The sequence below is a fragment of the Hylobates moloch genome, unplaced genomic scaffold, assembly GCF_009828535.3.
Source record: "Hylobates moloch isolate HMO894 unplaced genomic scaffold, HMol_V3 SCAFFOLD_3, whole genome shotgun sequence".
Lineage (NCBI taxonomy): Eukaryota > Metazoa > Chordata > Mammalia > Primates > Hylobatidae > Hylobates > Hylobates moloch.
In genome coordinates, this window is record NW_026652278.1 from 19,633,792 (window position 1) to 19,648,255 (window position 14,464).

General features: G+C 41.3%; 1 non-coding gene across 1 annotated transcript; it reads right to left on the minus strand.

The window, feature by feature from the left end:
* Window positions 1–1,569: 1,569 nt before the first annotated feature.
* Window positions 1,570–1,701, minus strand: LOC116466199 (small nucleolar RNA SNORA17). The gene has a single exon (XR_004247438.1). It is a non-coding gene; the product is annotated as a small nucleolar RNA SNORA17 (small nucleolar RNA).
* Between the last annotated feature and the right edge of the window lie 12,763 nt (window positions 1,702–14,464).

Below are 14,464 nucleotides of genomic sequence, written 5' to 3' on the forward strand. Positions count from 1 at the left end.
CAAAAGGGAGTCTCATAAGGTATAGTACAAGGTTAACAGTCATTGTTAAATAGGAGAATTCTTAAGCTAAAATGTTAATAGAATTTCAATTAAATTGGTACATAGATAAGGCTTATTTTCCTCCTCTTCATGCCAAGATTCATTAACATGGCAGGGAAGATATTAAAAAGGATAAGAAGATAGTAGAGGAGGCATCAATCAATGAGAGATTTCAACTAGATTTTGGAAGACAGGAAAAAACTACAGAATAAGTGATTTGGTAGGTGACATGATGGATAATCTGGAGTGAGTTGAAGCTGATATGCACACAAATAACAGCTTCAATTCATTCCCGATTCCCCACCATATCACCTATCAAGCCACTTATTCTGTAGTTTTGTCTGTGTGTGAGAAACAAAGTATATTATTAACTTGAGGCAAGCTAAGAGTTGTATAGAAAAAGAAATGTAATCTCAGCATACTACTTTTTTCTGCAGTGAACAATATTTATATACTAATGATGAGGTTGTGAAAGGAAAATATCTTGGGCCCCCAAAATCACTAAGCTAAAGGAAAAACTCAAGCTGGGAGCTGCTTAGGGCACACCTACCTCCCATTCTATTCAAAGTCATCCCTCTGCTCCCTGAGATAGATGCATATCTGATTGCCTCCTTTGGAAAGGCTCATCAGAAACTCAAAAGAATGCAACCGTTTGTTTCCACCTATCTGTGACCTGGAAGGCCCCTCCCCGCTTTGAGTCTTCCTGCCTTTGCTTCAAGTTGTCCCGCCTTTCCAGCCCGAACCAATGTACTTCTTACGTATATTGATTGATGTCTCCTGTCTCTCTAAAATGTGTAAAACCAAGCTGTGCCCTGACCACCTTGGGCACACGTCATCAGCGCTTCCTGAGGCTGTGTCATGGGCCCGCGTCCTCAATCGTGGCAAAAAAAAAAAAACTTTCTGAATTAACTGAGACCTGTCTCAGATGTTCTGGATCCACCTTATAAATAGTGATTAATAATTTAGTCAAAATTAAGGCTATAATGCTATTAAGAAATGGGAAAGAGGTAGATATGAGAGAGAATGGTCGAATCAGTTACCCGCTGAAAACTCTCCCATGGAAATTCCTTAGCCTGGTTTTAAAATCTCTGCATTGTTCAGTCCTATCTGCTACCTGATTTAAGATCCTCCCACTCTCCCCTTCTTTAACCTCTGTTCAGTGTCCTGGACTTCTCTCTCTCTTTTTTTAAATAACAAGAATGCTTGGCACAGAATCAACAACACAATAAAGTGGCTGCCGTTACTGCTATTAACTGAGACACCAGCAAACCCTTCCCCAGTCCTTTCCTTTGTGATCCTGACACGGTGTGCAGCATGAACCAGCACACACCCGACCTGATCCATCCTCTCACAGGCTCTTAAAACTCACTAATGAAGGCTGCTCCTGGTGAAGGCACTCTCTACCTTCCCACTGTCCCTTCAGACCCCTAGTGGCCAGCCCAGCGCGAAGGTCAGAAATCCCACTCACAAGGCCAGCCCACCCTCCCAGATACCAGTGAAGGAAAACAGATGCCAAGTCCACAAAACAGGAGTGTCAGACTATTAAACATTCAAACATTCACGGGGCAGAACGCTGAGCATAGACACAGCCTCTCTAATCGCTGCCACCTAATGACACAAATGTGACACAGCAGCCACATCTGCAGTGCCTCTAGGGGCAGTTTTTTCTCTTTAACAAGTCAAGTTCTTTCCTTCCTCGGGGCCTTTGTCTTCAGTCTTTCCTCTGTGTAAAATGTTCTTTTGGCAGAAAATCAGTTGGTTCCGGATAGTGTTCTCCCCCTCTTCCACAGTAAGAGAATTTTCGCTTAGCATGTAGCTGCCCAGAATAGAAGTTACATTTCAAGTTTCTCTTGCAGCTAGGTGTGCTTATGTGACTAAGGTCTGGCCAAAAAGATGTGAGCAGAAGAGATGGGAAATTGCTGAGTTGTGTCCTTATAAAGAACTGCCCTTCTTCCTCCATCTTGCTGTTTGGAACACAGAGGTGGTGGAGCCACCTGGGACCTTACAGATGAAGGACTGAAGGAGCCTGGGTCCCTGGATGGCCTATCCTCAGACTACTACATGAGGCAAACAATAAACTTACTTGCTTATGCCATTGTTAGAGGGTCTCTGTTACATGTGCTGATGCCTATCACGGCACTTCCCATAGAGCTTCACATGGCAGGCCCTGCTTATCATTTAGGGGCTCAATTCTGACATCATCTTAGAGGAATGTTTCTGACCACCCTACTGAAAGTCAGGCGGTTAAATCTCTCTCACTCTCTTTTATTTTCATGATAGCACATAGCAGTATATGGAATGGTTTTATTTTGTTGTTTGCTTTTTACTTGTCTTTCTCCTCGATTTTAAGTTTCATGTATGCAGTGACCTTGTTGTCTTGCTCATTGCTGGATTCCTAATGCCTAGAACAGTGCCTGGCGCATAGTGGGTGCGCAATATATATTCGCTGCATGATTAACTACATCAAACAGGGAATTCAGTAGATGGGAGGTCAGTAGATAAAGTAAATAAATCAATAAAAAGTGACGTACATATACTGTTCGGACATACAGAGATACATTAGGAAAAGCAACAGCTAAAATATTCTTAAGTGGTTGCTTCTGGGGATCAGGGCTGAAGTGAGAACAGGTGAGACAGACTGTTTTTTTTTTTTTTTTTTTAAAAAACCTGTTGATACTATTAGATTTTTAAACTTGTGCATATATTATTTTGGAAAAGACCAAATTTAAGAAATAATTAAGAGGCCACACACGGTGGCTTCATGCCTGTAATGCCAGCACTTTGGGAGGCCAAGGCAGGCGCATCACTTGAGGTCAGGAATTGCAGACCAGCCTGGCCAACATGGCAAAACCTCATCTCTACTAAAAATACAAAAATTAGCCAGGCACGATGGTGTGTACCTTTAATCCCAGCTACTCGGGAGGCTGAGGCAAGAGAATCGCTTGAACCTGGGAGGCCGAGGTTGCAGTGAGCCAAGATTGTGCCGTTGCACTCCAGCCTGGGCGACAGAGTGAGACTCCATCTCTAAATAAGTAAATAAATACTCTGTAGTCATTAAAATATATGGTAGAAGAATGCTTAAATGACATGGAACGACATCTATAATATGACAATATATCATATGTAGAGCAAGACTCAATTGTTATACATGTATGAAGCACACAGCTTTAAAAAAATGCTTTTATAGTTCATGCACAATTAACTTCCTAACTTTAGATATAAATGAATATTCCTAACTTTAGATATAAATGAATATGCTATTTTTATTAATAGAACCAGCGTTTCCTGGTTAACAATGTTGAATGAATACTGAAAGACTTCATGTTTGAAGGGACAACACAGTGTCTTCCTTCCCAGAACTCCTACGGGCCTTTGTCCAACCCTTCTTTTTAGCCACTTAGTGAGGAGTTTTGCCCTTATCCTAAGAACAGTAAGGAGCCAGTGAAGTATGTTTAGCAGCAGTGGTATAAGATTGTTTTTAGGCAGATTTGCGGAAATGGCTTTAAAAGGCGAGCTTGGAATCAGAAAAATAATTAGGAAGCTATTAAGTCAATCAAGGCAAGAGATGATGGATGCTTAAAACAGGAAAACAGCAGTCAGGTTAGAGAGAAGAGGACTGTCTGAAGAACAGCACAGAGGGTTGGCAGTCTTGGCGGAAGTGAAGAAGGCTCCAAGGCTATAAGCTCCATGAGGGCAAGGACCACTTTGACCTTCTTTAGTATTCTGTCCTGGGCCTGCCTAGCACAGTGCGGGTGCATATTGACACTCAGGAAATATTTGTGATCTTAAGAAGAAAAAATGATGAAGGATGCGGCTTGGAAGTCTGGCCAGGTTGCCTGGTGAATCACAGGTTGTTCACTGAGCATGACAGGAGGACCAGTGTGGGTAGAAGGAGATACTCTGGACCTGCTGAGTTGTAGACGCCTGGTGTTCATTCCAGGGAAGGTAATCAGTGAGCAGTTGGCTGTCCAAGTCTAGAAGATCTTGGCAAGGGATAGGCTTAAGATGGTACCTTTAGGCAGAGAGTGCATAATACTTTATTAGAAGAGTGTATAGGCCACTATAGGCCAGGCATGGTGGCTCAGGCCTGTAATCCTAGCACTTTGAGAGGCTGAGACGGGTGGATCACTTGAGGCCAGGAGTTTGAGACCAGCTTGGCCAACATGGAGAAACCCTGTCTCTACTGAAAATACAAAAATTAGCCAGGTGTGGTGGCAGGCAACTGTAATCCCAGCCACTTCGGAGGCTGAGGCAAGAGAATTGCTTGAGCCCGGGAAGTGGAGGTTGCAAGTGAGCCAAGATTGTGCCACTGCACTCCAGCCTGGATGAGAGAGTGAGACTCTGTCTCAAAAAAAAAAACAAAAAACAAAAACAGTATATAGCATTGAGAGATGAGAGATGATAGGACAGAACCTCCAAGCAACTCCAAAATTAAAGGACAGGGGGCCTATGGAGGAGAAGACAAAGGAGCAGCAGAAAGGCAGGAGGGACAATCTGCTGTCACAGAAGAAGGGACGATCAGCAGTAAGAAATGCCACCGATGCGGCATGAAGGTGGGCTCTAAACATCGTCCGTTGCATTTAGAACAAATAAGTTGTTAGTGATGATCACTTGAGGTGCTTCGGAATATATATAAAAAAATTAGAGACTGGGAACCATTTTATTGTGTTAAGAAGGCTGAATGACTAATCTGCCACTTTTCTCTCCTTTTTAACTTTTTTTCTCCTTTAATTTTAATGAGTCTCTGAACTTGTACCCACCACTAGATTGTCACCTTCTTATCAAAGTTCCAGTGACTAGTTTGGCAGCAGGGAAGTTTTTCCACTTGGTCACATTTCTAATCAGGTCACTATCAGTAAGCTGACAGAGACTTGTTTGTGCTGGTTCAGAACATGGGTCCCATGAAACTAGGCCTCCAAATACTTGGCTTTCTTGCTTTATGATTGCATTTACAGTTCGTGTGTATCTTTTTCATCTTTCCTAGAACAAAGATACACTCACACACACACACACACACACACACACACACACACACACCCCCCAGAAAAGGACTGACGTGAAAAATTATGGCATGAAAAATTATGCTGCCATTATATTCTTGATTATTGATTGACATTTGGATTGTGTATTTTTCCAAATTTTCTTGGCCAAGAATATTCTCAGCACATAGTTATTTCCTGAATACAGCTTTTATTCCCCTCTTCTTTCTTCCTTCAATATATTATTTCTATTTTTATCACCACCCCAGAACAGGACTTTTTCCCTTACAATTAACCAGCCTGTTTCTTGCTTCCACTTGAATAGCATGAATTCTGTCATCTTTCTCTCTTGTGTTTCATGATTTTTTCTTTGTAAATAACTTTTTTTTGGTGAAGGTGGGCAGAGTCTCACTCTGTTGCCCAGGCTGGAGTGCAGTGGCGTAATCTCAGCTCACTGCAACCTCTGTCTCCTGGGTTCAAGCCTCAGCCTCTCAAGTAGCTGGGATTACAGGTGTGCACCACCATGCCTGGCTAATTTTTGTATTTTTAGTAGAGACAGGGCTTCACCATATTGGCCAGGCTGGTCTCAAACTTCTGGCCTCAAGTGATCTGCCTGCCTCGGCCTCCCAAAATGCTGAGATTACAGGTGTGAGCCACTGTGCCCGGCCCCTTTGTAAATAACTCTTGGAAGCAACAAATTATTTGGCAAATTGCATAGGAATATTAAGAGCCTGATTGTTTTGTGGTAGAGTATACTATGTGCAAACAAAATGTTTTTAATTGTATACTACCTGTTTTGTCATAAATTTATTTGAAAACACTTTATTGACACCACCTGGGTGGTGAGTAAGTACCCTGTACATACTGTAGATTTATTGACACCACCTGGGTGGTAAGTACCCTGTACATACTGTAGATTTATTGACACCACCTGGGTGGTGAGTAAGTACCCTGCACGTACTGTAGATATCAATAGCAGATACAGGTCTCAGCTCAGTACCTTCCACCTAGTAGCTGTTCAATTAGTCTGTGATAAATAAGAAGCCTCAGGCAGCCATGAGTACCATCAGGAAATTTTGGGGGAGAGGAAGAGATGAGGTTAGACCCTCACCCTTGGAAAGCCCTGGAGATAAAGCCATGACAGCTTTCCTCAAGGACATGGTGGTCTCTGCCAATAGACACTCAGACAGGGGCAGACAAAGTGGTAGATGGCAGGTCCTGGGGACCTTTTAAAGATGTCCACGAGTGGGTAAAGCACCCCCACTGCCCTGCCTGTCTCTTTAGATGACTAAACACTTTCGGTTGAAAAGGCCACCAACCAAAAGAGGAGGAAAATTTTGCCAGCTCCAATTAAACAAGGTGAAATTAGCCAAATGAGCCGGGGGCATATCTTTAGTCTGTTTGTGCTGCTATAACAAAATACCTGAGACTGGGTAATTTATAAGTAATAGAAATTTATAGAAATAATAGACATTTATAAATAATAGAAATTCCAGTTCTGGAGGCTGGAAAGTCCAGGATAAAGGTGCCAGCAGGTTCAGAGTCTGATGAGGTTCCTGTCTTTGTGTCCACAATGGCACCTGGAAGGCTGCATCCTCAAATGGTGGAAGGGATAGAAAGGCAAAAAAAAGCCAAATCCTGTGAGAATCCCCTTTCCTAGGGCCCTAATCCCACTGACTAGGAAGGAGCTCCCATGACTGAATCACCTTCTAAAGACCCCACCTCTTAACACTATTGCATTGGAGATTACATTTCAACATGAAGTTTTGAGGAGATACAAAATTCAGATCATAACAGGATGTTAGCACCATTTCATGATGATCAGAGGGTTCAGGGGTTAGCTCTGCAAAAAGCCCATCAGTATGATTTATTTTCTATTTTTTATTATTTTTATTTTTTCTTTATTCTAAAAAACAAAAAACAAAACAAAAAAAGGGATACATGTGCAGAACATACCAGTTTGTTCCATAGGTATACATGTGCCATGGTGGTTTGCTGCACCTATTGACCCGTCCTCTAAGTTCCCTCCCCTCAACCCCCACTCCCCCAACAGGCCCTAGTGTGTGTTGTTCCCCTCTTTATGTCCATGTGTTCTCAATGTTCATCTCCCACTTATGAGTGAGAACATATGGTGTTTGGTTTTCTCTTCCTGTGTTAGTTTGCTGAGGTTGATGGCTTCCAACTTCATCCATGTCCCTGCAAAGGACATGATCTGATTCCTTTTTATGGCTGCATAGTATTCCGTGGTCTATATGTACCACTTTTTCTTTATCCAGCCTGTCATTGATGGGCATTTGGGTTGGTTCCATGTCTTTGCTATTGTAAATAGTGGTGCAGTAAACATATGTGTGCATGTGTCTTTATAATGGAATGATTTCTATTTCTTTGGGTATATACCCAGTAATGGGATTGCTGGATCAAATGGTATTTCTGGTTCTAGATCCTTGAGGAATGGTCATACTGTCTTCCACAATGGTTAACCTAATTTACATTCCCATCAATAGTGTAAAAGCGTTCCTTATTCTCCACAGCCACGCCAGCATCTATTGTTTCCTGACGTTTTAATATTGCCATTCTGACTGGTGTGAGACGGTATCTCATTGTGGTTTTGATTTGCATTTCTCTGATGATAAGTGATGTTGAGCTTTTTTTCATATGTTTGTTAGCCACATAAATATCTTCTTTTGAGAAGTGTCTGTTCAGATGTTTTGTCCACTTTTTGATGTTTTTTTTCTTGTAAATAAGTTTAAGTTCCTTATAAATTCTGGATATTAGACCTTTGTCAGATGGGTAGATTGCAAAATTTTCTCCCATTCTGTAGGTTGCCTGTTCACTCTGATGATAGTTTTTTTTGCTGTGCAGAAGTTCTTTAGTTTAAGTAGATCCCATTTATCAATTCTGGCTTTTGTTGCAGTTGCTTTTGGCATTTTTGTCATGAAGTCTTTGCCCATTCCTATGTCCTGAATGGTATTGCCTAGATTTTCTTCTAGGGGTTTCATGGGTTTGGGTTTTACATTTAAGTCTTTAATCCATCTTGAGTTAGTTTTTGTAGGAGGTATAAGGAAGGGGTCCAGTGTCAGTTTTCTGCATATGGCTAGCTTGTTTTCCCAGAACCATTTACTGAATATAAGATCCTTTCCCCATTGCTTGTTTTTGTCAGGTTTGTCGAAGATCAGATGGTTGTAGATATGTGGTGTTATTTCTGAGGTCTCTGTTCTGCTCCATTGGTCTATATGTCTATTTTGGTATCAGTACCATGCTGTTTTGGTTACTGTAGCCTTGTAGTATAGTTTGAAGTCAGGTAGCGTGATGCTTCCAGCTTTGTTCTTTTTGCTTAGGATTTTCTTGGCTATATGAGCTCTTCTTTGATTCCATATGAAATTTAAAGTAGTTTTTACTAATTCTGTGAAGAATGTCAATAGTAGTTTGATGGGAATAGCATTGAATCTATAAATTACTTTTGGACAGTATGGCCATTTTCACAATATTGATTTTTCCTATTCCATAAGGATGGAATGTTTTTCCATTTGTTTGTGTCCTCTCTTATTTCCTTGAGCAGTGGTTTGTAGTTCTCCTTGAAGAGGTCCTTCACATCCCTTGTTAGCTGTATTCCTAGGTATTTTATTCTCTTTGTAGATTTGTGAACGGGAGTTCATTCATGATTTGACTTTCTGTTTATTATTGGTGTATAGGAATGCTTGTGATTTTTGCACATTGATTTTGTATCCTGAGACTTTGCTGAAGTTGCTTATAAGTTCCAAGAAGTTTTGGGGCTGAGATGATGGAGTTTTCTAAATATAAAATCATGTCGTCTGCAAACAGAGACAACTTGACTTCCTCTCTTCCTATTCAAATACCTTTATTTCTTTCTCTTGCCTGATTGCCTTGGCCAGAACTTCCAATACTGTGTTGAATAGGAGTGGTGAGAGAGGGCATCCTTGTCTTTACCAGTTTTCAAAGGGAATGCGTCCATCTTTTGCCCATTCAATATGATATTGGTTGTGGGTGTGTCAGAAATAACTCTTATGATTTTGGGATATGTTCCATCAATACCTAGTTCATTGGGAGTTTTTAACATGAAGGGATGTTGAATTTTTTCAAAGGCCTTTTCTGCATCTATTGAGATAATCATGTAGTTTTTGTCTTTGGTTCTGTTCATGTGATGGATTACATTTATTGATTTGTGTATGTTGAACCAGACTTGCATCCCAGGGATGAAGTCGACTTGATTGTGGTGGATAAGTTTTTCGATGTGCTGCCAGATGCAGTTTGCCAGTATTTTATTGAGGATTTTCACTTCGATGTTCATCAGGGATATTGGCCTGAAGTTTTCTTTGTTGTGTCTCTTCCCAGTTTTGGTATCAAGATGATGCTGGTTTCATAAAATGAGTTAGGGAGGAGTCTCTCCTTTCTCATTGTTTGAAATAGTTTCAGAAGGAATGGTACCAGCTCCTCTTTGTATTTCTGGTAGAATTCAGCTGTGAGTCTGTCTGGCCCTAGACTTTTTTTGTTGATAGGCTATTAACTACTGCCTCAATTTCAGAGCTTCTTATTGCTGTATTCAGAGATTTGACTTCTTCCTGGTTTAGTCTTGGTAGGGTGTATATATACAGGAATTTATCCATTTCTTCTAGATTTTCTAGTTTATTTGCATTATAGTATTCTCTGGTAGTAGTTTATATTTCTGTGGGGTCAGTAGTGATATCCCCTTTATCACTTTTTATTGTGTCTATCTGATTCTTCTCTCTCCTTTATTAGTCTAGCTGGTGGTCTATTTCGTTAATTTTTTCAAAAGACAGCTCCTAGATTCATTTGATTTTTTTGGAGGGTTTTTCATGTCTCTATCTCCTTCAATTCTTCTCTGATCTTAGTTATTTCTTGTCTTCTGCTAGCTTTTGAATTAGTTTGCTCTTGCCTTTCTAGGTCTTTTAATTGTGATGTTAGGGTGTCCATTTAAGATATTTCTGGCTTTCTGATGTGGGTATTTAGTGCTATAAATTTCCCTCTTAACACTGCTTTAACTGTGTCACAGAGATTCTGGTACATTGTCTCTTTGTTCTCATTGGTTTCAAATAACTTCTTGATTTCTGCCTTAATTTCATTATTTACCCAGGATTCATTCAGGAGCAGGTTGTTCAATTTCCATGAAATTGTGTGGTTTTGAGTGAGTTTCTTAATCTTGAGTTCTAATTTGATTGTACTGTGGTCAGAGAGACTGTTTGTTATGATTTCAGTTTTTTGCATTTGCTGAGGAGTGTTTTACTTCCAATTATGTGGTTGGTTTTAGAATAAGTGCCATGTGGTACTTAGAAGAATGTATATTCTGTTGATTTGGGGTAGAGAGTTCTGTAGATGTCTACTAGGTCCACTTGATCTAGAGCCGAGTTCAAGTCCTCAATATCCGGTGGCATGGGTTCACAAGTAGGATCTTCTGATCTGTGGGTTGCACGGTTCCATGAGAAAAGCACAGTTTTCCCTGCTGGGTAGCACACTCACTCACTGCCTCCCTTGGCTGGGGGGAGGGTGTTCCTCTTCCCTGTGTGGCTCTCAGGTGGGCTGCCACACCACACTGCTCTTCCTTCCCTCCGGGGATCACGCCAGCTTCTAGTCAATTTTGATGAGAGAACCTGGATACCTTGGTTGTCAGTGAAGGATTCACACGCTTATTATGTTTTTTTTCCCAATGGGAGCCTGCAAATGCTGCTGCCTCTAGTCGGCCATCTTGGCCCCACCCCCTGGCCATAGATATGATCACACAACTTCTAATTATTTAGGATTCTTTGAAAAGAGATACTGCTTAATCAGCCAGTATAGTAATGAAAGCTGTTGACTTAGTGTTCAGAGACTATAATTTAGGTAGGCCTGGTTCTGCCACTAACTTTGTGACATTGGGCAACTTAGTTCACTATCCTGAATCTCAGTTTCCTCCACGAGAATGAGAAGTAATTGATCTTAGGTCCCGCCTGGAAGATTCTATGAGTCTGTTAGTTCGTTGCTATTTTTTTTTTTTCAAAGTATTGCATGGTTTGCCAGGGCTTGGACATGATTGTATTTTTCAAGTTCATTATCACAATGGATGTATGTGATAATATTAAGATATATCAGGTGAGAAAATGTTTTGAGCCAATGTGTTTATTTTACTTATTAATATGTATTTATCTAATGCTTTTTGATATATAAATAGCACAACTGGCTGGGCGTGGTGGCTATGAGTTCAAGACCAGCCTGACCAACATGGTGAAACCATGTCTCTACTAAAAATACAAAAATTAGCTGGACGTGGTGGTGCACACTTGTAGTCCCAGCTGCTCGGGAGGCTGAGGCAGGAGGATCACTTGAACCAGGAGGCGAAAGTTGCACTGAGCCGAAATCACACCTTTGCACTCCAGCCTGGGCAACAGAGCAAGACTCTGTCTCAAAAATAAAAAGATAAAAAATATAACAGCAGAACTTCCTCCAGCTTGGGTTTGGGGCCTGGAGGTACAACAGTGGAAGAATCAATCCCTCATGATGGTGTAAAGTGTAAAATGGTTGTATTAACCATAAAATGAGGCAGTGAGCTGACAGCAACAGAGCAGCCCAGTAGTAAGTGAGTGAAAGAGTTCAAAGAGCACAGCACACTAGCTCTTCAGCACTCCCAGGGTGAGCACACAGGCACTGAGCACATCCATCAGTACAGATTATTCATTCTGATTAACAATGTGTTGATATAAATACTTGGTGAAACCTATATATCTTACATCAGTTGCCAAACAATGGCTTACAGTTCAGAACTGCAGTTTCCAGATTCGAGTTAGTGGTGCAACACATGAACAGGCTTTAGCAGCCTATGGAATGTCTTTGGTGATTCCTGTTGGACAATAAACACACCGCAGTATCTGCTCCTCCCCTGCACGTAGAATAAATTGATGGCCCAAGAGACATGAACAGAAAGGATACATTTGAAGGTTTGGCGTGGCTTTAGGGAGAATCAGAAGTTGAAACCTATAGAAGCTGAGTGACCCTGAGTAAGAATTGCTCATCTCCTACTCACAGGTGAGCCCCCTTTCATGCAATTCCCTGCCATGTACTCCAGATACGCTCTTTTGTCGTAGGAGAGCCAGGTTCCCAGATGGAAAATGGGTTAATTCCCTATCTGGCAAGTCCATCCAGGGGTCTGACTCCTAGTGAGGGCACAGAGGACAGAGCTATTCCACTTCTCGAGAAAAAAAAAAAAAAAAGAGTAGTTGTTAAAAGTTCTCCTTTCTTTCCCAGGACAGCACCTTTGACTGCAAGGAGGTGAGTACAGACACTGCCGGGATTCAAACCCCACTGTTCATTGTTCACCCATTTTTTGCAACTCCCTTCTTCCCTTTCCAACAGCTAAATGTTCAAAAGACAGTGAGCCCTCCTTCCTTCAACCCACCCATTTATCCCTCAAGGGGTCCATGGAGATACTTTGTCACCATTTCCTGGTTTGGCGAGAGAGATATTGCTAACCGTCTGCTCAGATGACAGCATCAGGACTAACAGGGCAGCAGATTTGCTTCACTGACAGAAGAATGAAGGGCCTTGCTTGTAAATAGGTTTGTCTGTGTTCACAATCTCTCTCTCTCTCTTTTTTTTTTTTTTTTTTTTAGATGGAGTTTCCCTCTCATCACTCAGGCTAGAGTGCAGTGGCACCATCTCGGCTCACTGCAACCTCCACCTCCCGGGTTCAAACGACTCTCCTGCCTCAGCTTCCTGAGTAGCTGGGATTACAGGCACCTACCACCATTCCTAGAGTTTTTTGAATTTTTAGTAGAGACAGGGTTTCACCATGTTGGCCAGGCTGGTCTCCAACTCCTGACCTCAAGTAAGCCACCGGCCTCAGCCTTCCAAAGTGCTGGGATTACGGGCATGAGCCACCTTGCCCAGCGCACAATCTCTTAAATTAGTCTTGCTACCCTCCCATTCCTCAATGGCTCCTTCAAAAGCACTGCTCCTTTCCTAGGCTATGAGTTACTCTGGTGCTAATCCTGATAATCAGTTCCTGGAGGATAATACTGGGGTTGCCTGAGAATCTTGTGGCAGCCTCTTCCTTAGCTCCTGTGTGTGATGGCTTTGAACTTGTTTGAATTTAGGGGCACTCCACAGACTGCCACCTGTTTGCATGTTCCTGTTATGGTGTATGGAGTGGGATGGGGAGCAATGCTCCTTTGCCAGGATCCAAGCAATGGTGCATTCCTGAATTTCTCCACTATTTTACATCATGCCTATCAGATTCATCTTGAAAAATAAGAAAGGTGATTTATTCCCAGCCAATTCCAGGACTCTGGAGAGAGTGGTCTCTTAAGTTCTGAGTCCTACCTTTAACTTCTGCTAGCAGTAGAGACGTACCTACCTCATCTTCTTAGACTTTTGTGGCAGACTTCACTTCAGCCTCTGAAAAAAGAGATTGGATAAGGAGAGGAGAAAATCACATTTGCCCAAATGAACCAAAAGAGGAGAAGGAGGAAGAAAGGAAGAAGAAAGGGAAGAAGAGGAGGGATAAAGGAGACGAGGAAGAGAAGGCAAAAGAAAAGGAGGAGGAAGAAGAGGACAAGAAGAACAAGAAGGTAGAGCATGAAATAAGGCTACTTTTTTGAAACAAAACATTTGCCTTTCTCTATTCCCAAGGCATCTAAAACCACTTATTGTAGAATATTCAGTTCACTCACAGAAGGACTTGTGTGGGTTTCTTTCTGAACTCAGACCGAAATTACCCTTGATGGCAGCTGGACTATTAGGTGAGAATACCTTAAACCACTCGTCTTCATTCTAGGGTTTCTCAGAGCATGGTCTGTGAGTCTTTCTCAGAATTACCTAGGGCCCTAGCTTTAAAAAAAATAGACAAATTCCTGAGCCTAAATCAGCATCTCTAGGAGTGGGGCCTGGGAATTTGTAATCTGCAGGGCTTTTTTCTTTTGTTTGAAAGAGACAAGGCCTTCAGATGGTTCTTGATGCCAACAAAAATTCGAGAATCTGCTTTAATCCATAGGTCCCAGAACTCTGCTTTTCTCCCTGTAAAAGATAAAATTTAGTTCTGCTTAATTCGGCAAGACTTAAAAAAAAAAAAAGAAAAAAAAACACATAAAATTTAGCAGTTTTTTTTTAGCACTTGAATCATCAGGCAAGAAATGTGGGTGTTGCTTAGCTCTAAGCCTCCTGAAATATTAAAGAAATATGTATGTGCAAATACCGAAAGAGGAAAAAGCTTCTGCATTGCTACGCCACAGACAGCATAAATGATACCAGCATAACGGGTCTCTAAAGAATAAGATTTGGGAGCCTCATCTGCTGGGAGCTTAAGAATATAAACATGTATAAATAAGAAGATAATATACCTGAAACAAAGTTTTTTTTTTTTTTTTTTTTTAGAATCAATTCAACTTAATTGAAACAAAGTTTTAATAAGGAACTAAAACTGGAGTGTAGTGGCGCGATCT